Source organism: Corylus avellana, chromosome 2 (assembly GCF_965113065.1).
Source record: "Corylus avellana chromosome 2, dhCorAvel1.hap1.2, whole genome shotgun sequence".
Classification (NCBI taxonomy): Eukaryota; Viridiplantae; Streptophyta; class Magnoliopsida; order Fagales; family Betulaceae; genus Corylus; species Corylus avellana.
This window is the reverse complement of record NC_142491.1, coordinates 17,605,343-17,631,938: the sequence shown is the minus strand read 5'-3', so window position 1 is coordinate 17,631,938 and position 26,596 is coordinate 17,605,343. Positions and strand designations below refer to the sequence as shown.

General features: G+C 34.4%; 2 pseudogenes; one reads left to right on the top strand and one right to left on the bottom strand.

The window, feature by feature from the left end:
* Positions 1-1,223: 1,223 nt before the first annotated feature.
* On the bottom strand, positions 1,224-10,886 carry LOC132170552 (uncharacterized; annotated as a pseudogene).
* A 1,287-nt stretch (positions 10,887-12,173) lies between these two features.
* LOC148587430 (uncharacterized) lies at positions 12,174-25,176 on the top strand (annotated as a pseudogene).
* Positions 25,177-26,596: the final 1,420 nt, after the last annotated feature.

Below are 26,596 nucleotides of genomic sequence, written 5' to 3'. Positions count from 1 at the left end.
AAAATATAAGAGACATATAATATTCAAACTCTTTTTCTATAAATAGAATTTTGTATACGATCAAATAAGCTTGGTTACCCCATCACACCAATATAGTTTCTATCAACAAAGCTAGAATTCATACGGCATTGTTTGGTGTAAGCCTCCATTTTTCTGTAATTCCCTGCAGGTGGAGTTAATTGCTAGAGAAAAAATCGTGTTAAGTCTTTAAACATGATCACTAGTGCCTGGGTCCTACCACACGACGAAGAAATGTCCCACATCGTTTGGGATGGCTGAGTGGTGAATATGGTAGCAAAAAAATTAGAGCTTAATTAGATGTCTTTTTGGCCGCAGCTTTCTAAAAAATGAGAGGAAATTAGCACTTCTAAATTAAGATTTTTTTTTTTTTTCCTTATAATAGGAGTTGGTCATTGTACACCGCTTTAGCACTCCCAACATGCAAATTTAAGAAGTCAAGATTGCCCTTCATATAGCTATGAGTACAATCATTTCGCAAGGGCAAGATTAACCTTTCACCACTCATTAACCACAATCCAGGCAATCCGCAGCAAAAGTCTCTTGTAGGGCCAATTTTGTGATTTGCAAAGTGAGCCGCTTTTAACGTTGTGTTTGAAAGCATTCTCAATATAGATTCATCTATTAGATTTGTAAACTCATGTGAACCACGTACAAATTTAATAGTGAATTCATCCATTCACTAAGGAAATGATTAAAAGGTAATTGAAAAAAAAAAAAATGAATTGTATCATTTCCCTTTCCAATATTTCTTCAATTCTCTCTTCCATTAGGATTAACAGCGAACAAGACCCCATTTGTAACTTTTTCCAAGTTTCCCTTGTATATTTGCTCATAAAATAAAATAAAATAAAATAAATAAAATAAAATAAAAAAATGAAAACTTCACAAAGAACCCCTGAACTATTACGTACACATTTTGAAAAGACCCCCCCAAATTTCAAAAACTCTCAATTTCACCTCTTGAACTATTTAATTTGATGCAATTTACCCTCCTCCATCAATTCCTTTTGTTAAACCCTAACAGAAACACCAAAAAAGACAAAATTACCTTTGATTTTCCTTTTTTTAAAAAAATAAAAATATAAATTGAAACAAAATGGTCACAAGGTGACCCAGGGTAAATTGAGAGTTTTAAAATTTGAAATTAAGAGTAAATATGAAATTTTAAAATTTGAACTTAAGGGTAAATTTGAATTTTAAAGCTATCTGGCTTCCACTATTGAAACAGTAATATTGTTTCTAGAGCAATTCTCTACATTGGCAACCGTTGTATTTTGGTCTATGCAAAAAGTTGGAGGCTTTGGTATAGGTAGAGGTTCATATTCATTGCTAATAAATGAGACTACATCAACCATAGTAGCTCGATCAATGGAGCTTTCTTGTACACAAAGAAGCCCAATATTAATGGATCTTGATAGAATAGAAGTAGAGGAAGACTTTCCTGTTGTTCGATCCGTCAACTCCAAACTTTGATTATTCCTCTACAACTCCCAAATCTGTTTTCGTTAGTAAATATTTGTTTAAAAAAGAAGCATTTCAATTTGTAAGACTAAGGTAAAACATAAAGAAATTGAAAGGGTATAAAAAGCTACTCACATAACTAAGAAGATTGAGTGAATCACTGTTAGAGAAGCCAGTCTTCTTCTGGCCACTTACAATCTCTAGTAGCAATACTCCAAAGCTAAACACATCAGATTTTATTGAGTATAAACCCTTGATAACATATTCAGGAAACATGTATCCACAGAATTCCAAAATTTAGTACATCACTCTCTTAGTAGCTTGCTAAAAGAATTTAATTGGCAATTGCAAATATCATATGTAAAACAGGTTGCACACTTACTAAGTTCCAACAATTTGTTTTGTGTTTGCTTGTGTTTCATCGCCTCCAACTATTCGAGCCATGCCGAAATCTGATATTTTTGGATTCATTTCACTATCTAGGAGAATGTTACTTAGTTTTAAATCTCTATGTATAATTCGCAACCTTGAATATTGATGAAGATAAAGAAGCCCTTGAGTGATCTCTTCAATAATGTGTATGCGTGTCTCCCAACCTAACATCTTTTTCTTGGTTGGATCTATTTAAAGAGTACAATCAAGGAAATTAGTGCTTAAGAACCTAGAAATATATTGAGAGAAAAATATATACACATAAACATGCACTCACTAAAAAGGTAGAAGTCCAAACTTTAATTGGACATGTGCTCATATATATATTAATATCTTTTCATCTTGCTCGATATAACAATCTAAGAGTCTGACAAGATTTTTATGCTGGAGTTTTGCAATTAGTATTGTCTCATTTCTGAACTCTTCAATTCCCTGTCTAGATCTTTTTGAAAGCATCTTCACTTCAATTTCCTGCCCTCTAAGTAATTTTCCCTATGAAAGAAAACCATAAGCTCTTTAAACTTTCATGAAGATTTACCATGCATTAAGGCAATTTTCTTAATAGTTTCAAAGCACATTCATTAGGAAAATGTAACTTACTTTATAAACAAGTCCAAACCCTCATTCTCCAAGCTTATTCACAGCTGAAAAATTATTAGTTGCAGCTAAAACGCTCTCGTGACTGAATAATGGTAACTCAGCGTCCTTCTCTCTTTTCTTCAAATTACTGTCACTATTATTTCCATCATTGATCGCATAAAGTTCATTATCGAACTCAAATAATAGTAAATTGTCAAGGTATTGTACCACGCCAAATGCACCAAACAAAGCATACACTACAGAATAATTCGTCGGTGCAGACCAAAGTGTAGTCCAAATGGAGACGCCAGACTGCCACACATGTGCCTTGATTTGTCCCGTTTGGTCAACCGGCCGATATTTAGCACGATTAGAAGGATTATAAAGAGAGTAAGTAAAATATCTCTCACTTTCATATTCACTTGACACAAAAGTGTAGTTGAAGATAAAGCTCTTGTTAGGAACTACGCTGAAAGATGTTTCATTAATTCCAAACATCAGAACTCCAATAAATATGGGATTTGTTCCACTCTAAGAAAAATTGATTGCTTCCATTTGGGTTTAACCCCAAGGAGAACACACCAGGTGCTGGATCTAGAGAATTATAGGGGTAATTTTGTCATTTTCCTAGCATTGAGGCACATTGTCATTGTTTTGGTAGTTTGGAGGTAAATTGTATAATTGATAGTTTATGGAAAGATTGTCATTGGACTGGTAGTTTAAGGGGGTTAAGAGGATTTTACCCTTTAAAACTCTATTCCCCCAAGAACTAACAATTATTCTTATGACGAAACTGAGAAAAGGACACTATGTCCCTCCTACTATATATCATGCCTCATATAATGAGAGAGAGGAAAATTAAAATAGAAAATTTTTTAATTTTTTAATTTTAAAAAAAGTCGCAAGTATCCCTTGTGTGGATTGACATCTCCATCAATTCTAATGAAAATTGATGATGAGCTTTGAAAAAAAAAAAAAGAAAAAAAAAGGAGCACTTCAGGTCAAATGGGTGGTCGAACCACCCTTTAACCTGTTTTAGGGTGGTCAGTCACTCCTATAATAAGCTAGATGTAAATTGGAAATTATAATTTATACCTTAAGTTACAAATAATCACAATTAATCAAATTATATTTCTAAACTTTCACAATAATTTATTTTCTCAATTTAATCTTAAGTAATCAAATTATATTTCTAAACTTTAATATTTGAATTGTACGTTCTTTTAAGTTAATGTGTTGATGAATATATATAGACATTCTTTACATATTTTCACTTTACAAAATATATACGTCTAGTTAATGTGTTGATGATTATTATTATTTTTTTATTTACATTATTTATTATTTTTCACGATAATTATGTTTCAGTTATTTCTTTTAATTTTTTTTTTTTTATAAGTATTTCTTTTGGCTCAGTCACTGTATATACTAAGGGAAAAATTCAAATAGGGGGAATATAGCCCTTAGCCTAGGTAGATTTTTTATGAAGTCCCTGGTTTGAAGAAACCGAGCTCAAATTTGCTACCTTTAGATAATATGGTGTCGCTCTCTGAAAGAGAGTGACCTGGTGAAAGGGTATCACCAGCTGTGGAGAAGCATGCTCTGTAATAAGACATGATTAGAAGCAGAGCAAATAAGAGCCATGGCTTCCTCGTCATGCTACTCATATATCCCTCTGTATAACTTGCTGTAACGCAGTTAATAATTACAGAAAAATGCTAGAAGAAAACTTGTTCCCTTTTTTTTCTAAGCAATACAGAAAGAAGGGGAAGGAGCAACAAACAAGAATTTAAGAAAAGAATACAAATGAGAGCTACAGAAAGCATATTCATAAGAATTGTGAGCCACATCCCATTTTGGAGCTAGATGAGCTCTCTGATTGGCTTGCCTTTGGACTTTTGAGGCTTACCAAGGAACGCAGACTAAAAAGACTTGGGGACTTTTTTTGTGACAAAGATCACCTCCAAAAGATGCTGGCCATTCCTTACAGATAACAATTGGAAAACGCTGAGCTCTTTTTGTTGTAATTGTGTATGTCCAACACTTTTGTGTCAATATCAACTTGAGTCAAACTTTTATTTCTGCGTGATCGTAATTTCTGGCAGAATAGTAGTATTATATAGATCGAAAGAATTTTCAGAAGGAAAGTATTACATATATTTGAAAAATCTAATAGTCTCCGATCTACATCTAGAAGGAGGTTGAATAGGTATTTACCAACAATAAACAGAATTAAAAATCTTAAGCATGCAACAACACCAAAATATATATATATATATATATATATATATATATATATAAAGTTGTAAATCAAGAGACACATATATTTGGTTATGAAGATAATTCTTAAAAAGTAAAATCAGTCGAGGAGTTAGCCAACTCTAAATGCATCTACTATAGAAGACTACTGTTACAAATTGTTTCACTTGAAGACCAAATCTTATAGCCCTAGTAAATGAGACGTTCACCTCCCACCACAGTAGCTTCAAAAGTTTAATTTGGCTTTCTTCTATATGAATCACATTAACCAACGAACCTTATTCACTTCAGATCAAAAATATGATTGGTCTTTTCCTTTTTTCATGTAGAGGCGCCCACCCAGATTTTTTTCAATAAATGGAGGCACTCAAACTTTCACAAGAATTTATTTTCTCAATTTAATCTTAAGTAATCAAATTATATTTTTAAACTTTAATATTTGAATTGTTCTTTTAAGTTAATGTGTTGATGAATATAAAGACATTCTTTATATATTTTAACATTAAGTACTACATTCTTTGTAGTTAATGTGTTGATGATTATTATTTATTTATATTATTTAATATTTTTTACAATAATTATGTTTCAGTTATTTCTTTCAATTTTTTTTTTTAATAAGTATTTCTTTTGGGTCGGTCACCACTCACTAGTGTATATATTAAGGGAAAATTTCAAATTGGGGGAACATAGCTTTTAGCCCCATGGTTCCGACCGTGGGCTAATCATCACCAGACCATCTTGAATCTTTTCTATTGGGCAGGCTCAATTAAGTGCTGCATCTTCGAATGGACCAATCTAGAGGAGATTGTAAACCCTTGATGAGTCTCATCTCAATGGCTGGGATCGGTTGAGGAAGCTCAACCGAGCTTGCTGTTCTGGGTACGTTTCTCAATTCGAAGTTTCGATAAGTTGTTGAATTAATTCTTTGTTTGGTTGCTGGGAAAATGTAGGAAAATAAACGAATTGATGTTTAATTATATCTTGAATTTCCATTGATGTAGATTGAAGTAAATTTGGAGGAAATTTCCTCCAAGCCAATTTGGAGGAAATTTCCTCCAAAACCTCGGAAACAGATCATCTCAATTTCATTTGAAATTGTGTATCCATTTAGTACATTTAGGAGCGCAAACTAGTCCAAAAAATTTGCCCTTAAAAAGAAAATGACAATCTTGCCCTCCTAAATCAAATAAATGAATACTATCTATTTTATTTGAAATAGAAATGATCATTTTCCACCTCAATAAGTGACATCACTGACTTGTGTCATTCAACATCTTTAGATTTATCAAAAATTAATGTTTAGATTCTTGGGTTAGTAGAATGACAATAAATGACTCTTAAAAATATTTAAAACAAAATGTGAGAGATGACACTTGTGCCTATTAAAGTAGCCAAGTAGATTGAAAGAAATTTTCTCCAAACTGGTTTGGAGGAAATTTCTGTCCATATAAAAATGTTATTTCGCATATTCTCATCATTTTTTCAGCATGTTCAGCAAATGTGGCATGCTTAATTAATTTTGATTTTTTTAATTTTTTTTAATTAAGATTAATCTAAAGATAAATTGAAAAGTTTGCACCTTCTCCAAAATTTATTCTTCTTTTTTTATAAGAGTTACAATATAGTTTGTATATATTAATTTTATTGTTAATGTAAAAATATAAGAGACATATAATATTCAAACTCTTTTTCTATAAATAGAATTTTGTATACGATCAAATAAGCTTGGTTACCCCATCGCACCAATATAGTTTCTATCAACAAAGCTAGAATTCATACGGCATTGTTTGGTGTAAGCCTCCATTTAGCGTGTGGCGTTCCAAACTTGGGCATCCATCTTCGTCAGTTGTGCTTTAAAGTTAGTATTCTTAAAAAATTTCAAAGCTTTTCAATTAGAGAAGAAAAAAAAAGCAAAAATTAATACTAGAAAAATTCCCTGCGGGTGGAGTTAATTGCTAGAGAAAAAATCGTGTTAAGTCTTTAAACATGATCACTAGTGGCTGGGTCCTACCACACGACGAAGAAATGTCCCACATCGTTTGGATTGGCTGAGTGGTGAATATGGTAGCAAAAAAATTAGAGCTTAATTAGATGTCTTTTTGGCCGCAGCTTTCTAAAAAATGAGAGGAAATTAGCACTTCTAAAGTAAGATTTTTTTTTTTTTTTCCTTATAATTGGAGTTGGTCATTGTACACGGCTTTAGCACTCCCAGCATGCAAATTTAAGAAGTCAAGATTGCCCTTCATATAGCTATGAGTACAATCATTTCGCAAGGGCAAGATTAACCTTTCACCACTCAGTAACCACAATCCAGGCAATCCGCAGCAAAAGTCTCTTGTTGGGCCAATTTTGTGATTTGCAAAGTGAGCTGCTTTTAACGTTGTGTTTAAAAGCATTCTCAATATAGATTCATCAATTAGATTTGTAAACTCATGTGGACCACTTACAAATTTAATAATTGATTCATCCATTCACTATGGAAATGATTAAAAGGTGATTGAAAATAAAAAATAAAAATGAATTGTATCATTTCTCTTCCCAATATTTCTTCAATTCTCTCTTCCATTAGGATTAACAGCGAACAAGACCCCATTTGTAACTTTTTCCAAGTTTCCCTTGTATATTTGCTCATAAAAAAAAAAATAAGGGAAAACTTCACAAATGACCCATGAACTACTGCACATTTTGAGAAGACACCCCAAATTTCAAAAACTCTCAATTTCACATCTCGAACTTTTCAATTTGATACAATTTACTCTCCTCCATCAATTCCTTTTGTTAAACCCTAACAAAAACACCAAAAAAGAAAAATTACCTTTGATTTTCCTTTAAAAAAAAAAAAATTGAAACAAAATGGTCACAAGGTGACCCATGGTAAATTGAGAGTTTTAAAATTTGAAATTAAGGGTGAATTTGAAATTTTAAAATTTGACCTTAAGGGTAAATTTGAATTTTAAAGCTACCGAGCTTCCATTATTGAAATAGTTATATTGTTTCTAGACCAATTCTCTACATTGGCAACTATTGTATTTCGGTCTATGCTAAAAGCTAGAGGCTTTGGTATAGGTAGAGGTGCATTTTCATTGCTAATAAATGAGACTACATCAACCATGGTAGGTCGATCAATGGAGCTTTCTTGTACACAAAGATGCCCCATGTTAATGAATCTTGATAGAATAGAAGTAGAGGAAGGATTTCCTGTTGTTCGATCCGTCAACTCCAAACTTTGACCATTCCTCCACAACTCCCAAACCTGTTTTCGTTAGTAAATATTTGCTTAAATAAGACGCATTTCAATTTGTAAGACTATGGTAAAACATAAAGAAATTGAAAGGGTATAAAAGCTACTCACATAACTAAGAAAATTGAGTGAATCACTGTTAGAGAAGTCAGTAATATTCTTCCAGCCACTCACAATCTCTAGTAGCAATACTCCAAAGCTAAACACATCAGATTTTATTAAGTATAGACCCTTGATAGCATATTCAGGAGACATGTACCCACTGGATTCCAAAATTTAGTACATCATTCTTTTAGTAGCTTGCTAAAAGAAATTAATTGGCAATTGCAAATATCATATTTAAAACAGGTTGCATACTTACTAAGGTCCAACAATTTGTTTTGTGTTTGCTTGTGTTTCATCGCCTCCAACTATTCGAGCCATGCCAAAATCTGATATTTTTGGATTCATTTCACTATCTTGGAGAATGTTACTTGGTTTTAAATCTCTATGTATGATTCATAACCTTGAATATTGATGAAGATAAAGAAGCCCTTGAGCGATCCCTTCAATAATGCGTATGCGTGTCTCCCAACCTAACATCTTTTTCTTGGTTGGATCTATTTAAAGAGTACAATAAAGGAAATTAGTGCTTAAGAACCTAGAAACGTATTGAGAGAAAAATATATACGCATAAACATGCACTCACTAAAAAGGTTGAAGTCCAAACTTTTATTGGACATGTGCTCATATATATATTAATATCTTTTCATCTTGGTCGATATAACAATCTAAGAGCTAACAAGATTTCTATGCTGGAATTTTGCAATTAGTATTGTCTCATTTCTAAACTCTTCAATTCCTTGTCCAGATCTTTTTGAAAGCATCTTCACTTCAATTTCCCTCCCTCTCAGTAATTTTCCCTATGAAAGAGAACCATAAGCTCTTTAAACTTTCATGAAGGTTTACCATGCATTAAGGCAATTTTCTTAATAGTGTTCAAAGCACATTCATTAGGAAAAGTTAACGTACTTTATAAACAAGTCCAAACCCTCCTTCTCCAAGTTTATTCACAGCTGAAAAATTATTAGTTGCAGCTAAGACACTCTCGTAACTGAATAATGATAACTCAGCATCCTTCTCTCTTTTCTTCAAATTACTGTCAGTATGATTTCCATCATTGATCGCATAAAGTTCAATATCGAAATCAAATAATAGTAAATTGTCAAGGTATTGTACCACGCCAAATGCACCACACAAAGCATACACTACAGAATAATTCGTCGGTCCATAACGAAGTGTAGTCCAAATGGAGACACCAGACTGCCACACATGTGCCTTGATTTGTCCCGTTTGGTCAACCCGATATTTAGCAACATTAGAAGGATTATAAAGAGAGTAAGTAAAATATCTCTCACTTTCATATTCACTTGACACAAAAGTGCAGTTGAAGATAAAGCTCTTATCATGAACTACGCTGAAAGATGTTTCATTCCAAACATCAGAACTCCAATAAATTTGGGATTTGTTCCACTCTAAGAAAAATTGATTGCTTCCATTTGGGTTTAACCCCAAGGAGAACACACCAGGTGCTGGATCTAGAGAATTATAGGGGTAATTTTGTCATTTTTCTAGCATTGAGGCACCTTGTCATTGTTTTGGTAGTTTGGGGAGTAAATTGTGTAATAGATAGTTTATGGGGAGATTGTCATTGAACTGGTAGTTTGAGGGAGTTAAAAGAACTTTACCCTTTAAAATTATATTCCCCCCAAAAACTAACAATTATTCTTATGACGAAACTGAGAAAAGGACACTATGTCCCTCCTACTATCATGCCTCATATATTGAGAGAGAGGAAAATTAAAATAGAAAATTTTTTAATTTTTTAATTTTTAAAAAAGTGGCAAGTATCCCTTGCGTGCATGGATTGACATCACCATCAATTCTAAATGAAAATTGATGATGAGCTTTGAAAAAAAAAAAAAAAAACACTAAAAGAAGCACTTAAGGTCAAAAGGGTGGTCGAACCACCCTTTAACCTGATTTAGGGTGGTCAGTCACTCCTATAATAGGCTAGACGTAAATTGGAAATTATAATTTATACCTTAAGTTACAAATACTCACAATTAATCTGATTATCATAGATTAAATCACCACAATCACAATAAGCAAAAAATTAAATGAACACACGAATTTAATGCTAAAGTGGAAACATTTTTGAAGAACTCTTCAAAAAGTAAAACTATTCAAGGAGTTAGCTAACACCAAAGACATTCACAATTGAAAAATTATGTTACATATCGTTCTACTTACAAAATCGCGTAACCTCGGTAAATGATACGTTCACCTCCCACCACAATGACTTCAGAAGTTTAATTTGGCTTTCTTCTATATGAGTTACCTTCACGAACAAACCTTATCCACTTCAAATCAAAAATATGATTGGTCTTTTCCCTTTTTCATGTAGAGGTGCCCACCCAATTTATTTTAAAGAAATCGAGGCACTCAAACTTTCACAATAATTTATTTTCTCAATTTAATCGTAAGTAATCAAATTATATTTCTAAACTTTAATATTTGAATTGTACGTTCTTTTAACTTAATGTGTTGATGAATATATATATAGACATTCTTTACATATTTTAACTTTACAAAAGATATACTTCTAGTTAATGTGTTGATGATTATTATTTTTTTTATTTACATTATTTATTATTTTTGACGATAATTATGTTTCAGTTATTTCTTTTAATTTTTTTTTTTTTTTATAAGTATTTCTTTTGGCTCAGTCACTGTATGTATTAAGGGAAAATTTCAAATAGGGGGAACATAGCCCTTAGGCTAGGTATCACCAGCTGTGGAGAAGCATGCTCTGTAATAAGACATGATTAGAAGCAGAGCAAATAAGAGCCATGGCTTCCTCGTCATGCTACTCATATATCCCTCTGTATAACTTGCTGTAACGCAGTTAATAATTACAGAAAAATGCTAGAAGAAAACTTGGTCCCTTTTTTTTCTAAGCAATACAGAAAGAAGGGGAAGGAGCAACAAACAAAAAATTAAGAAAAGAATACAAATGACAGCTACAGAAAGCATATTCATAAGAATTGTGAGCCACATCCCATTTTGGAGCTAGATGAGCTCTCTGATTGGCTTGCCTTAGGACTTTTGAGGCTTCCCAAGGAACGCAGACAAAAAAGACTTGGGACTTTTTTTGTGACAAAGATCACCTCCAAAAGATGCTGGCCATTCCTTACAGATAACAATTGGAAAACGCTGAGCTCCTTTTGTTGTAATTGTGTATTTCCAACACTTTTGTGTCAATATCAACTTGAGTCAAACTTTTATTTCTGCGTGATCGTAATTTCTGGCAGAATAGTAGTAGCCGCCCAGTGGCCTTGATTTTCCATAGATCGAAAGAATTTTGAGAAGGAAAGTATGACATTTATTTGAAAAATCCAGATTCGTCCTATTGACAGGGCGATTCAATTTGCTGATAAATTCCCTGATGTCATCACTGAGAAATCACAGCTTCAAAGATTTCTTGGTTCTCTGAATTACATTGCTGATTTCTACAAGGATTTGCGAAAACATTGTAAACCTTTATTTGAAAGGTTGCAAGGCAATCCTCCCCCTTGGACTGATATCCATACTTCTCTTGTCAAAGAAATCAAACTCCATGTCAAGACTCTCCCTTGCCTTGGCATCCCTTCTGATAATTCTTTCAAGATTGTTGATATTGACGCCTCTGATATTGGCTTTGGAGGTATCCTGAAACAAGTTGTTCCATCAGAATCTAACCCAGAACCTATTGAACAAATTGTTCGATTCCATTCTGGCTCTTGGAATTCTGCGCAGGTTAATTATAGTACTATTAAGAAAGAAATACTTTCTGTTGTTTTGTGCATTACCAAATTTCAGTCTGATTTGCTCAATCAAAAATTTCTTTTGCGAATCGATTGTAAATCTGCCAAGTATATTTTGAAAAAAGATGTTGAAAATATTGCATCAAAACAGATTTTTGCCAGATGGCAAGCTATTTTGAGTGTTTTTGATTTTGATATTGAATACATCAAAGGCTCAAACAATTCAATACCTGATTTTCTTACCCGTGAATTCTTGCAGTGCCACAATGGCCAGCAACAAGGGAAAGGAAAAGGTTAACTCTGTTTTGAAGCCTTGCCCCTCCATCCCACTTGACATGATTCCCCTTGATTTTCTTGGAGAACCTGTAACCCATACTTCGACAGTTTTTGGGAAATCCCCAATTATTGTCCAGTCAGATTCTTCTGCTTTTCATGGTTATATTCCCCTTTCTTCAGATTCCCAGACGGAATCCAGCTCCCAACCTGGTTCTCAGACGGAACCAAATTCTAACCCAATTGTTTTGTCATTCCCATGGGTTACCCTACCATTTTCTCAATATTTGTTCTCTTCCCAAGATCTCTCCAGGACTCCTGGACAGTTAGCCTTCAATTATTTCCCTGCTCATTTCCATTGGATTCCTGAGCATCCTTTGAAGGATTTATCATTTTTTACTGATATCCTAATCAAAACCAAATCCATCAAATTTAGGAATATTCCCAAGAAAGATAACCCTTTAACGGCTATCGGGACTGTTGCCTATATTGTCAAATTCATCTCTGTAGAAGAATGGGGTTCTCACCCATCTCAGCTACTCCCATCTTCTAATTCTCCTGTTTGCTTCTCATATTATGACTATGTCAATGCCTGGTTTCGCTTTATGCTTTACCAGAATTCTGAATCCAAACACTTTTGGTTTATAACTTTCATCGAAGATTTCAATTGCCAGCTTCCCTCTTGGTTCAAACATTGGTGGGATTATTTTGGCCTAACAATTGATGTTCTTCCTGGTCCTCTTGTTTATGCTTTTCATCTTTTCTCCTCCCATGTTGGCTGTAAAGGCTTTATTGCCCATTACAACCCTATTTTTTCTCCCATGCTTTATTTTGCCAGAGAATTCAGAATCCCTTGGTTTCTCAAATGGAAATATACCAGAAATCAAGAGAAAATTGAAAGGCGATGGTTTATGTGCAAAACTTGGACAATGTCTCCAAAAATTGGTCCCATTGTTAAAAAAGTTGCAGTCAAATCTTTGACTCGACTCGGTATTAATGCTTCTGTTTTGCTTTGTTTGCGTGATGCTCGTTTTCTTGATTTTAAAACAAGCATTATTGGTTTAATTCAGTCTTCATTATTTGGTGGCCCTGTCCACTTTGATGTTTTCCCCAACATGACTTTGAGTTTAACCGATGTTCATATTCTGAAAGCACTAACGCTGAATATTCTCACATCTGGTTATAATATGGAAGAAGGTAGCCATCCTGTTGCTATCATCTACCGTATTTATTACAAGTTGATGAAAACAAATCTTGATCAACGTGCTGTGATTAAGAATACTGGCGAATCGACTCTGTTGATTCAGAGCTCTACTCAGAATGCTCATATTAAAACTCCAAAAATGATTCGGTGGTCGGAGATTGAACTCCCCAACGAGTGGCTTTTGGAGAATGTTGCAAAACCTTCTCGAGTAGTTAACGATGCCTCTAATCTTGATTACATCCAACAATACATGGATGGATCTGTTAAAATCAATTTTGCTGATTTGGGATATTCAAACAGAATTGAATGTCCCCTGTTGATTAACGAACGAAGGAATTCTTTTACGGGTTCAACGACCTCAGAAGGACTCCGTCGTAGAGATAAAGATGTCGACGAATCCCTTAACGATTCTCCTCATCTTCATCCCACAGTTAGTCCTGGTTTGAAACTCAAAGGAATTTCCACTGATTCCCAAGTTTCATCTGCTTTTTATTCTACGAAAAATCATCCACTGACGGATGACGATCGTAGATCTCTTTCTCCCTCTGCTTCTGATTTTGTTGCTCCTGTTCCTTCTGATTTTCCCCATCAGTGTAATGTTATCACTGCCCATATCAAAGATTTCTTTTCTGTTATTGATTGGAAAGCTTTGAACAAAGATTTTTCTTCAAAAGAAAATCGTGAGTTTTCAGAAAAATCTTTAACATAAGGTAAGGAAACAATATGCTTTTTCCTATGCCAAAAAGCATTAGGAAAATCAGAACAAACAGAATCAACAATCAAGGTATTAAAAACAGAAATTTTTGATTGTAAAAGCTCGTCCGAGAGCTGTTCAGCAATCTTCTTATACCTTAATTCTTGTTTGAGGAAATTGAGTTGTTTATGCTTAGCAGAAACTAAATTTAAACAACCGTTATCAATTTCAGATTTAGAGGCAATATATATATATATATATATATAAAGTTGTAAATCAAGAGACACATATAGTTGGCTATGAAGAAAATTCTTTAAAAGTAAAATTTTTCTGGGGCAGTTAAACCCAAAAAATCACAAGTATGAGAGGTCTTAAAAGGTAAAATCACTCAAGGAGTTAGCCAACTCTAAATGCATCCACTATAGAAGACTAATATTACAAACTGTTTTACTTGAAGACCAAATCTTATAGCCCTAGTAAACGAGACGTTCACCTCCCACCACAGTAGCTTCAAAAGTTTAATTTGGCTTTCTTCTATATGAATCACCTTCACCAACGAACCTTATCCACTTCAGATCAAAAATATGATTTGTCTTTTCCTTTTTTCATGCAAAGGCGCCCACGCAGATTTTTTTAAATAAATCGAGGCACTCAAACTTTCACAAGAATTTGTTTTCTCAATTTAATCTTAAGTAATCAAATTATATTTTTTAACATATAAACCAGATTTCACCAACTCTAACAACCAAACCCACTTGCAAGACACCACTAGGTTTATCGTATGGATGAGATGCCTGTTCCCATATTTAAAATTGTTTGATCTTTATTTAAATTTCAAGTACAAAGGAATCATATTTTGTTAGCTCTGATATAAACCAGATTTCACCGACTCTAACAACCAGACCCACTTGCAAGACACCACTAGGTTTATCGTATGGATGAGATGCCTGTTCCCATATTTAAAATTGTTTGATCTTTATTTATATTTAGTACAAAGGTTCATATTTTGTTAGCTCTGATATATATATATATATAAACCAGATTTCACCAACTCTAACAACTAGACCCACTTGCAAGACACCACTAGGTTTATCGTATAGATGAGATGCCTGTTCCCATATTTAAAATTGTTTGATCTTTATTTAAATTTCAAGCACAAAGGTTCATATATATATATATATATATAATATGGTGTTTCTCAATGTACGTGGCACTTATGAGTTATGATTGATGGTTTTATGAAATTGTAGATGAAGTCTCTGTCACGAGTCCTGCTATCAGGCTGCCAAGAGTCAGACAAGTGTCTGCCAAAGTCTGATGTGGCTTTATTAAAAAAAAAAAAAAAAAATTGTAAAAAAATCTCTCTTTTCCTAGTCCTGCTAGATTTTGTTTTTTTTAATTTTTTGTTAAATTTTAATGAGTTAATATTTAGTTTCTAATGCCTCAAAATTTATTTTTGAATTTAAAACTAAAATCTAAGGGTGGAAGGTTAACCCTTTAGGGATTGTATCACCCAAAAGGAATTTGATCATCCTAAATTTGGTGCTAATACCTTAAATTTAGTGCTAATACCTCAAATTTAATACTAATACTTCAATTTTTTTTTTTTTTTTAATATCTCTTCTTCAATTTAAAAAAAAAAAAAAAAAAAAATTGACTAGACTTGGCAGACGCTGGGATGACCCCAGGCTGCCGAAAATATCAACTCCTCTGTCACTACTGCATGCTGCTGAGGTGCTACTTTCTAATTGTAGATGGTTTTATGCTGCATGCTGCATGTAGAAATTCTCAATTTAATATTTGAATTGTTCTTTTAAGTTAATGTGTTGATGAATATAAAGACATTCTTTATATATTTTAACTTTACTAAATATATACTTGTTGTTAATGTGTTGATGATTATTATTTATTTATTTATTTATTTCTATTATTTAATATTTTTGACAATAATTATGTTTCAGTTATTTCTTTTAATTTTTTTTTAATAAGAATTTCTTTTGGGTCGGTCACCACTCACTAGTGTATATATCAAGGGAAAATTTCAAATTGGGGGAACATAGCTCATAGCCCCATGGTTCCGACCGTGGGCTAATCATCACCGGACCATCTTGAATCTTTTTTATTGGGCCGGCCCAATTCAGTGTTGCATCTTCGAATGGACCGATCTAGAGGAGATTGTAAGCCCTCGATGAGTCTCATCTCCATGGCTGGGATCGGTTGTGGAAGCTCAACCGAGCTTGCTGTTCTGGGTACGTTTCTCAATTCGAAGTTTCGATAAGTTGTTCAATTAATTCTTTGTTTGGTTGATGGGAAAATGAAGGAAAATAAACGAATTGATGTTTAATTATATCTTGAATTTCCATTGCTTGGGTTTTCAGTGCAACCATATAATTGACTTAGTTCATATAAGATTTATATGGGTTAATTTTGGATGCGGGTTAGCCTCCTTAAAGGAGCTTGAAGAAGAAATCATAGAATGACAGACGCTTTTGGAGCTTGGAAAAAATGGTGGACCTCTAGAAAAGTATCTATCTATATCTACAATTGATTGCTCAGAAACTTTTGGACGCTTTTTGCCTCTATGGTGCAAAGTACTTCGGAGAATTGCAAAAACTCTCTGAGTTCTGTTTGGTTAATAGGAAATTAAGTACCGAAAATTGCAATGTAAGTAGAAAATTTTCTGACAAAAACGAGGTCGCGGTGCGATAGGTAGGATTAGTTTGTGTTCTTCATCTGACGATTTTCCCCATCCTGCATTCAAAATAGAACAGTTAGAGATAGTTAGAATAGTTGGATTTTAATTGGGTGTTCACTTAGAATAGTTGTGAAAAAAAAAACTAATCGTCAATAATAGTAAAAATTTACAGATACAAAATGGCTGTGATTATACTTTATGATATGAGTCACATTGTTGCAGTTGTGTGTTTAGGGATAATGTTAGGTTCACAAGTATAGTTTGATGTGTAGTTCGAATTAGTCATAATCTGGGTATAAAATTTACAGCAAATTAGTTTACTAAGGGAGAGGAGGAAATTGGTTACCAATAATCTTTTAAAAACATTTGGATAAGATAATAATCAAAAATAACTTGTGTGCGTATTATACGCTAGTGTTAATGATGCAGGACAAAAGAAAAACAACAAAAAATAAAGAAGAACAAAATAAAAGATGGATAAATTTCTTGTTGATTAGAGTGACGCTTCAAAAAGAGAAATCTTATATCATGTTAAATTACCACTTATCCTAAAAACTTAAGTTGATAGGAAGAGGTAAATTTAATTACTTAATTATTATAATAAACTCATAAACTAAATGTTATATAGTGAAGAAAGAAGGATTCAAGTGTTGAGTTTTTAGAGTGACATTGGCATTTGACAATGAGGTGGTAGTTTAAGGGTGGTTTATGTGCTTTTTTTTCCAAAATGTTTTAGAAAGTTTTTTCTTTTTCTTTTTCGTTTATTTTTTTTTTTATATATAGTTGTGATATGATGTAAAAATAAAAATAGTTTTGAATATTTTATGTTTTAAGTTATTTTTTTATACTTCTATTTTTTTTTCTGGGTTAAAAAAACACAGTTATCCTAAAAATTAGGGGTATCAAAAAATACCGGAGAACTGGGTACCCTAGTTCCGGTTTTGGCATCCGATTATAACCAGGTAACCAGGTACCAAAAAGCCATATATATATATATATGGCTTTTGTTTTTACTTTAGATTTATATTTGCTCTTGAGTTTTGATTTAGAGTGTTTATATTTGTTTGTTTGTTTCAGAACCCCTCGTTAGTCGTTATAGCCCTCTGCCTCTCTATCTCCTCTCAATTTCTCCTTCTCTCTCTCTAACTTGTTCAATCTCTCTCTTAATCTCTCAGCTTCTGCGTTAAGGTGAATGAAAGAAGAAATAAATAAGCATAAGAAAGAATGAATGAGATGGTGAAGACGCATTAAGCAACAGGAAAAAAAAAATGGAGAATATGAAAACCATGGGCGTGAAACAGGGGTAGAGAGAAAAGAAAAAGAAGAAGAAAAGAGGACGAAGTGGGGAGCAAAAATAAGCCCAAAATACAAAAAATTTAAAAACCCGATTACCCAATCTGGATAACCAAGTACAAACCGAAACTAGCCATTTATTGTATAACCAGTTAACCAGGAACCGATTACTCGATTTTGGTTTTCCAAAATCAATAACTGGGGTACCCCAGTTCCTGTTCCCGATTTTGGCCAATAACCGGGTTGCCCCTACTAAAAATTGTTGTCAAATGAGTCTAGAGTTATTATGTTGAGGAAAATATAACTCTTCGAATTATCACCCATTTAACATACTACCATTGCATGTTAAATTGAAATTTTTCAATTTTCTTCCAAAAATACACTCTTAAAGTTGACACGCGGTAGTAGTATGAGAGGTCCCGATGTCACTTTTTAAAGTTTAGAGGTGTAAGTGCAAAAAACGTATTAATTCATAGGGTAAATATAGTTTTCCCTACTATCTTTATGTTTTTTTCTTCTTCTTTTCTTTATATTTGCAAAGATTGTGGACCATATGCCAAATTATTTATTTTATTATGAGAAAGACGCATTCTACAATTATCACCGCTATATGGTCTAATCTTCTTTACCTTTATTCAATGTTCACACGAGAATTAGAGAGGCAAGACATGGGTGATTACTGATTAGAGATCTTTTTTGTTTTGGTTTTATTCATCATCAAAAAAATTTAATGTTCAGAGGTTTTGAAGAGTCAATGATTCAGGTCTTTCTAGTGGGGTCAATGGGGAAGATGGGTAGGAAAATCCTTCACCTGATCAGTAGATTCTTCGATTGTGGTATAAAGGAATTTTTCAAACCACAGACCAATTATCACATGGGTACCCTTCGACTTGCTCTAATCTCAGCCTGTATTACAAAGTCTTCCATATCCAATTTCCAAGTCAGCTACTCTACGGACTTCAACTGAGAAACTATATGTTATATAGTGAAGAAAGAAGGAAATAAATTATTCAAACACGTTATTTCCTCCTCCTGTTTTTATTTTTTTATTTTTTATTTTTATTTTTTTCCTTTTTTTGCCTGATTCTGAATTCTGATGACAAGATCAATCGCTATTAGCTCAACCCTAACAAAGAATTAAGTATTAAGTATAGTTTTGATGTGTAGTTCGAATTAGTCATAGTCTAGGTCTAAAATATTGGGTTGAAGTGTGCTTGAACTGATTCTTAAAACTGTGTATATCTCTTACATGAATAAACATGAAGAGGAACGAGACAAAGATAAGGTGTGGGATTTCACCTCTTTTTCGTAGCCAATTACTTTTAAGAGAAATGTTTGGTGTTCTTCTAGTGTTCTCTTAATATTCTCTCATCTATGATGTGGCTATTAAATTCACCAATAGATTAAAAGTCAATAATGATAATTTCAAATTCAACAGTAATTTTAAAAACCGCATCACAGTTGGGAGAACACTCGAAGAATACCTAGCATTTCCCTTAATTTAATGAGGGAGGAAAATAAAATGTTAAATCACCACTTAACCTAAAATTACTAAAAACCTCATGCTATGTATTTCTTGTTTTTTTTTTTTTTTTTTTTTTTTTTCAACTTACATAAAAAAAAATAATAAAATAGAAAATAAAGTGGGTGGCCAACCACCCACAAAAACGGCTGGGGGTTGCCGCGCCACCCCAGACCACCCCAAAGGAGCTCCAAGGTGGCTGCGGCCACCCTTGAAGCAAATTTGGGGTGGTCGTAGTCACGCCCAAATGCAACGGGGTGGCCGCACCACTCCTAGACGCCTCGGGGGTGGTCCCCCAACCTCTTTTGTTATTTTTCATGTTTTATTTATGGGAAAAATATAAAATAGCCCTCCAAACTACCAGTCATTTGTAATTTAGCCTCCAAATGTTTAAAATGTAATAAAGTAGCCCCCCAAACTTTCAACCAGTTGCAATTTCGCCACTCCGTTAAGTAACACCGTCAAAATGGATGGAAAAGTAAAAACGACGTCGTTTTGTTGAGGTAAAGTTACTTAAATGCCCTTTTTAAAAGAAAAATTAAAAAAAAAAAAAAAAACCCACTAAACATTGTCGTTCTACTTTCAAGCAACAAACCCCTTCCACAAAACGTTGTCGTGTTGATTTCTTTCTCAAGCAAAGAACCCCGTTTCTTATTTAGAGTCACTTGATCAAGTTTTGCCATGGACTTCACCCTTTCAGAATCTGGTGGACTATTTAGGTCTTAACAAATTTCACAAGAATCTTTTATTAGTGATTGTAGTGCTTTTGGTGGTCCATGTGGCGGCTGCCAAGTTTGTTCTTGTTATGGAATTTCTATATGTGTAGACCTTGAAGCTAGCCCAGATTTTACCGTGTATGTAGAAGGATATGTTGCACGGCTTCAAGTTTTCCGCAAAGAACCCCCCGTCCAGCAGCTACTTCCTCTTCTTCATCGGCGCCTTGTTTCTTTCATGTGCAATTTGTTCCTTTCAATATTTCAGTTCATCACGCCGTCAAATTAAAAAAAAAAAAAAAAAAAAAGCCCTTGTCGTTTGGCTTTCAAGCAACAAACCCCCTTCCACAAAACGTTGTCGTTTTGATTTCTTTCTCAAGCAAAGAACCCCGTCCAGCAAAAAGAACCCCCCATCCAGTAGCTATTGGATCTTTTTCGTTAGCAACTTGATCCTTTCATGTGCAATTTGTTCCTTTCAAGATTTCAGTTCGATTTTAGTAGGCCAACTCCTTCAGATTTCAACAGATTTCAGCAAACGAAAGAGCCCCTTCAAGTAGATTTCAGTTTGTGACGCCGTTTTCAGTTCGTCACTTCACCTCGCCTCACCTACAATTTGTTTAGCCAACCCATTAAACTTGCAAAAAGCATATATGTCGTGGGGGAAAAGACGTCTTCCTTTTAAGATTTCGGCCACTGAAGGTTTAACACTAAATTTAATTGAATTTTCCTGTTTTTTAAGGTTTGTGGAGTTATCTTTTTCGATGGGTTTAAGTTCTCTTTATTGATGTTTTGATTTGGGTGAAGGGAAATTGATTTTATGGTGAAAGGAAAATAATATGGGTCCCTTTCTTTTTTGTTTTTTTGGGTATATTTTTTTTGCTTGTCTGCTTATTGGGGGGTTTTGGTTCTGCTTATTGTCTGACGTGTTTCACGTATAGGGGTTAATGGGTAGGTATAGTTTTCCCTTTTGTCTGTGATCCCGTACGTGAATTAAATACTACTTTATTTCATTAAAACCCATCAATTTATTTACTAAAACTCCCTTTGTGCATGCCATCAAACACCATCAAAATTTAATGACCTCATAACGAGCAAACAATGAATATAGATGTCTCTCTTTGCCAATTATAATACATATGATGTATTTCTTGAAACTAGCATATATATATATATATAAGCTTGATTTGTTTAATATTTTATTGATTTGTTAATTTTCTTTATTTTTTTGATTGTTTAGGATGACTACACAAGAGTTTGTGTTTTAGGTGCATTACGGTGGTAAGATTAATAGGGGGTTTACATGCGCATATGTGGGAGGTGGGGTAGATGTGTATGATGAGAAATTTGACGAGGACAAATTGTCATTTTTTGAGATTGAGGGTATAGTAAAAAAATATGGATACAAGTCAGGGGATCTTGTGTATTACATACACCCAGGTTGTAGTATCCAGAGTGGTCTAAAATTAATTTCATCAGACTATAATGTGTTGGAAATGGTTGCTGCAAATGTAGGGGTACCGGTTATTACGTTGTACCTTGTTTCATTTGATGAGCCTAGAGTTAATGATGATGAATAGAAGACGATAATGATGATAATGATGGTGAATATGGTGAAAACAGTAGGATTGATCTAGATGATCCTTATTGGGAAGAGATGTTAGAACTGGACTTGTTTGATGAAGATAACAACCTTCCTGGGCCATCCATGGAAGGGGGCATTATCGAGGAAGGTAGTGTTGAGGGTGATGGGGATGGTAATGAGGGTGAGGATGACGAGGAGGATAATCATGATAAAGAGGAGAGTGATGAGGAGGCGGACGGTGATAATTAAAATGTAAGTGCAGAGAGAGCAATAATACAAGTTAGTAGAAGGGGTGAATGCTATGGTGATGAGGTTGATGATGATGATGCAAACTCAGACATGGTACGAAGTGACATTCTTGTATCCCCTCCCAGAAGTGATGAGGAGAATGAGGTTGATTCTCTTACCACATGTGTAACTAGGCGAACAGAGTTTCAACAAACTGACATGTACAACCCACAGTTGAATAATGGACAAAGATTTTCCTCAATCAAAGTCTTTAGAGAAGCTATTAGACAGAACAATTTAAGAAATGGGAAGGATATAAGGTTTAAAAAGAATTACATGGCCAAATGTATTGTGGTATGTAGGGATCAAAGTTGTAGGTATCGGGTTTACGGTCGTAAATGTAAAGATGAGGAGTCATTGGAAATTATATCAATACAGGCCAAACACACTTGTACAAGGAAGCATAGGAATTCGACTGTGAAATCATCATGGATTGCTGATAAACTGATTGACAAGTTTAGAGCACAACCTAACATGCCGTTGAAGGCAAGTCTTGGGGAAGTCAAAGATAAGTGGGGTGTTGATGTTATTAATTGGCAGAAGTATAGGGCTAGAAGAATTGCAAAGGAAATGATTCAATGCAAAGAAAAGCTTCAATACAATGGCTTTGAGATTATTGTGAGACAATTAGACAAACGAACCAGGGTAGTTGTGTGATGATGAAGGTTGATAGAGCTTTACCTGACCATCCAGCATGTTTTCATAGGTTGTATTTTTCTTTGGCTACCATGAAGAAAGGTTTTCGAGCTGGTTGTAGGCCTATCATTGGGTTAGATTGATGTTTTTTTAAGGGGACTTATAAGGGACAACTTTTGTCTGCCATTTCGAGGGATGACAATAATAATATGTACCCAGTGGCACTTGCAGTTGTTGAGGCAGAAACCAAAGATAGTTGGATATGATTTCTTGAGACTTTGCTATCAGATCTTGGCATTCCTCCTGCATAAGGATGGACATTTATTTCTGATCGTCAAAAGGTAATATATTTTAAGTTCATTATATTTATTTGTTTTTGTTTTTCGTTGTTTTCATCAAAAGGTAACCAATTTTTATTTATTATTGTGACTGACTGTAGGGGCTGCAACCAGCTTTTGATGTGGTGCTTCCCGGGGGTGACCACCGGTTTTGTGTAAGGCATTTGTATGCGAACTACAGAGACGTGGGTCATCGTGGTCTTGCATTGAAGGACAAGTTATAGGCTGCGGCTGCAACATACACTGAAGCTGAATTCCATAAGGAAATGGATGAATTGAAGCTTATAAGCCAGGATGCATACAACTATTTGTCAAAGATTGACCCAAGCTCATGGTCCAGGGCTTGGTTCAATACATTCCCCAAGTGTGATCTACTTGTGAACAACCTGTGCGAGTGCTTCAATGCTTACATTCTGAAGGCACGTGACCTGCCGATCATATCTATGCTGGAGATGATAAGGAAGAAGTTGATGAAGAGATATCAAACAAAGAGGGATGGCATCCGCACCATGACTGGTAGGCTTTGTCCAAGGGTTGTTGCAAAATTGGATGAAATTGGACAGATTGTTGGGCATTGCTACAGCACATATGCTGGGGCCGGGTAATATGAAGTGACACACAATAACAAGTAGTATGTTGTAAATTTGTTGAGGAGAACTTATGGCTGTAGACAGTGGGACTTGACAGGAATCCCATGTGCACATGCAATGTCTACAATTTGGTTTTTTAATGCAGACCCCGAAGATTATGTAGATGATTGATATACTGTTGAGATGTATAAAAAAGCATATGATGAAATTATTTATCCAATGCCTAGAGATGACCAATGGGTGAAGACAAACTACGACCATGTGGACCCTCCCCTACGTAAAATACAACCAGGGAGGCCCAGAAAATTAAGGACAAGGGGTCCAGAAGAACCTGTTAATCAATACCGTATGAGGAAGGGTGGAGTTAGGATGAGATGCTCCAAATGTAAAGGGATTGGACACAATAGTAGAACATGTCCACAGAACAGAAGAGAGGCAGTGAATTACAGGGGAGAAAGCAGTAGTGCAAGACAATATGGGGTGAGCTACTACTGGAGCTGTCTTTTTTTATTTTTTTTTATTTTTATGGTTATAATATGTTAATGTTCGACAAATTTGTTATGATAGGTACAAGATGGAATAGGTCCAAGTTTACATGGTCAGACCCCAACTCCCCAGCCAACCACTGCTGCTGAAACAGTAAGTTTCAAACTGTTAATATGTCATTACTCATTGTCATAACTGCATTACATTTGATTTATCAAGTTTTCATCATCTTTGCAGATTTTGCAAGCAACTGATGCATCTTGTCGAGGTAGGAGTATGGGTCAACCTACCCCAGAAGGGTCTGCTGGACTGCAAAGAGGTGGACTACAGACTAAGGGATGGCCTACTCGACTGCATAGAGGTGGGCCAAGGACTAGGGGATGGCTTACTGGATTGCATAGAGGTAGACCAAGGACTAGGGGAGGGCCTACTGGACTATATAGAGGTGGACCAATGACTAAGGATGGAGGTAGAGGTCAATTTCAAGGTACAGTCCACACAGTCAGATTATATGGGCCTCCTCAAACACAGTTCATACAGTCTCAGAGCAATGCTAGTGTGAGCAATTATAATAATATTTTATTGTGGTCCATTTAATTTAATGTGCATTTTACTTTTGAATGAAAGTTAATATTTTAATGTTACATAGTTTCAGGGTATTGTCAACACAGTAAGGTTGTATGGACCTCCTCAAACACAATCCACACAATATCAGAGCAATGCTATTGTGAGCAATGCTAGTACTACTGTGAGTACTTCATACACTAAGTGTGTCTTTTATTTTCTTTTCCTTTGAATTTGATAGTTGGTTAATGTGAGCACACACTTGTCGACGCAGGAACATGGGACATCGCAACCAATTGGATCTTCTCAGCCTCCTCAACCACAATTGGGGCTTACTACTGCATGTACATCAACACCTACCAGAAGAGGTAAAACTATTGTACCAATCGTGGAGAAGACAATTGCAGTAATGGAGGCTAACAAGAAAAAATGGAAGAAGCCGGATTGGCAAAAATATTAGATACAAAGAAATGGATTCTGAAAGCAACAATTGGTCATGTTCGATGTGGAATATATATAATTAATGGTAGACACATTTACCTTGTGAAAGCAACAAACAATTTTTTTTTGGAAATGTCTATTCTTAGCTTTGATGTTAAATGAAAACTGTCTCTATTATTTGGTCCGAATTATATATACAAATGAAGTAGCTTAGGTATTATGTCCAAAACCCAAATGTGCATTTGGTTGGGCAGCTGATGAGGGGAGAACCAAAAGTGTTTTTTTTATGGGTATTCAAGTCATTTGTGTTTGTGTCTTTGTTGCATGCACATTGATGAAGGTATATTGTTTGGGTATTCAATATATCCTCCATTTCTGTTGCATGTACATTGTTTGGGTATTCAAGTCATTTCAAGCAATTTCTAAATTTCACTTGTATAAACATTTAAAGCAAGAAAGCAAATGTATATTTGACATTACCAAAGTTCAAGAATGGAGAATATATAGATACATTTTATCATAGCCATATCATGTACAAATCATATCATCATTGCACCAACACCATCAACAAGAAATAATTTTGCAAATTAATAGCAAGGTGAGTAAAAATCTATACATTAATGGCTACATCAACAAAAGAAGTTCAACAAAAATTAATAGGCAATATGGTTTTCTCACTTTAAGACCAGCCACTAAATACTAAACCCTAAACAAGACAACAACAAAGATGCTAAAATCAAACAAGTGGCCAATGACATCCTTAAGTTTTTTTCCATGCTATTATTTTTGCACTTTTTGGCATCAATCTGCAACGTCAATTTCGCCAGTTCAGTTTCAAGACCCTTCTCTTGATCAGCCATTTGGGCATTGAACTGTGACACAGGGAGCATAGCTTCTTCGTCAACCCAGATAAAATAATCACAACCACGATCATCTTCGTTCTGCATATTTCATAAATGAGAATTAGTCATCAATTGTTCGTTCTATATATTTAAAGAACCTTAATAAAAAAAATTTGAATCCTAAGCCCTTAAAAGAGAGCAAAATTGAATCCTAAGCCCTTAAAAGAGAGAGCAAAATTGAATCCTAAGCCCTTAACAGAGAGATCAAAATTGAATCCCAGCCCTTAAAAGAACAACATAGGTGCTGTAAAAAAACCTAAGCCAAATCCCTCAAACAGATGTCCTCACAACTATGCATGCAAATTATGCACTTCTTTAATCCAAAAAAGTAACAGCAAATCAAAAACCTCATGAAAGTCCATCATACAGATTGTTTAACATTCGTCCTGCAGAACCATCAGGAGAGATTTATGGTTTGAGTGATAACTCAAAACATAAAACATACAAAACTAAATTTTTGTTTTTTACATCAAAAAATTTTTTTGAACAAAAAACATTGACAAATGGAGCGTAATATAATTTAGTCTCCCTAAAAGA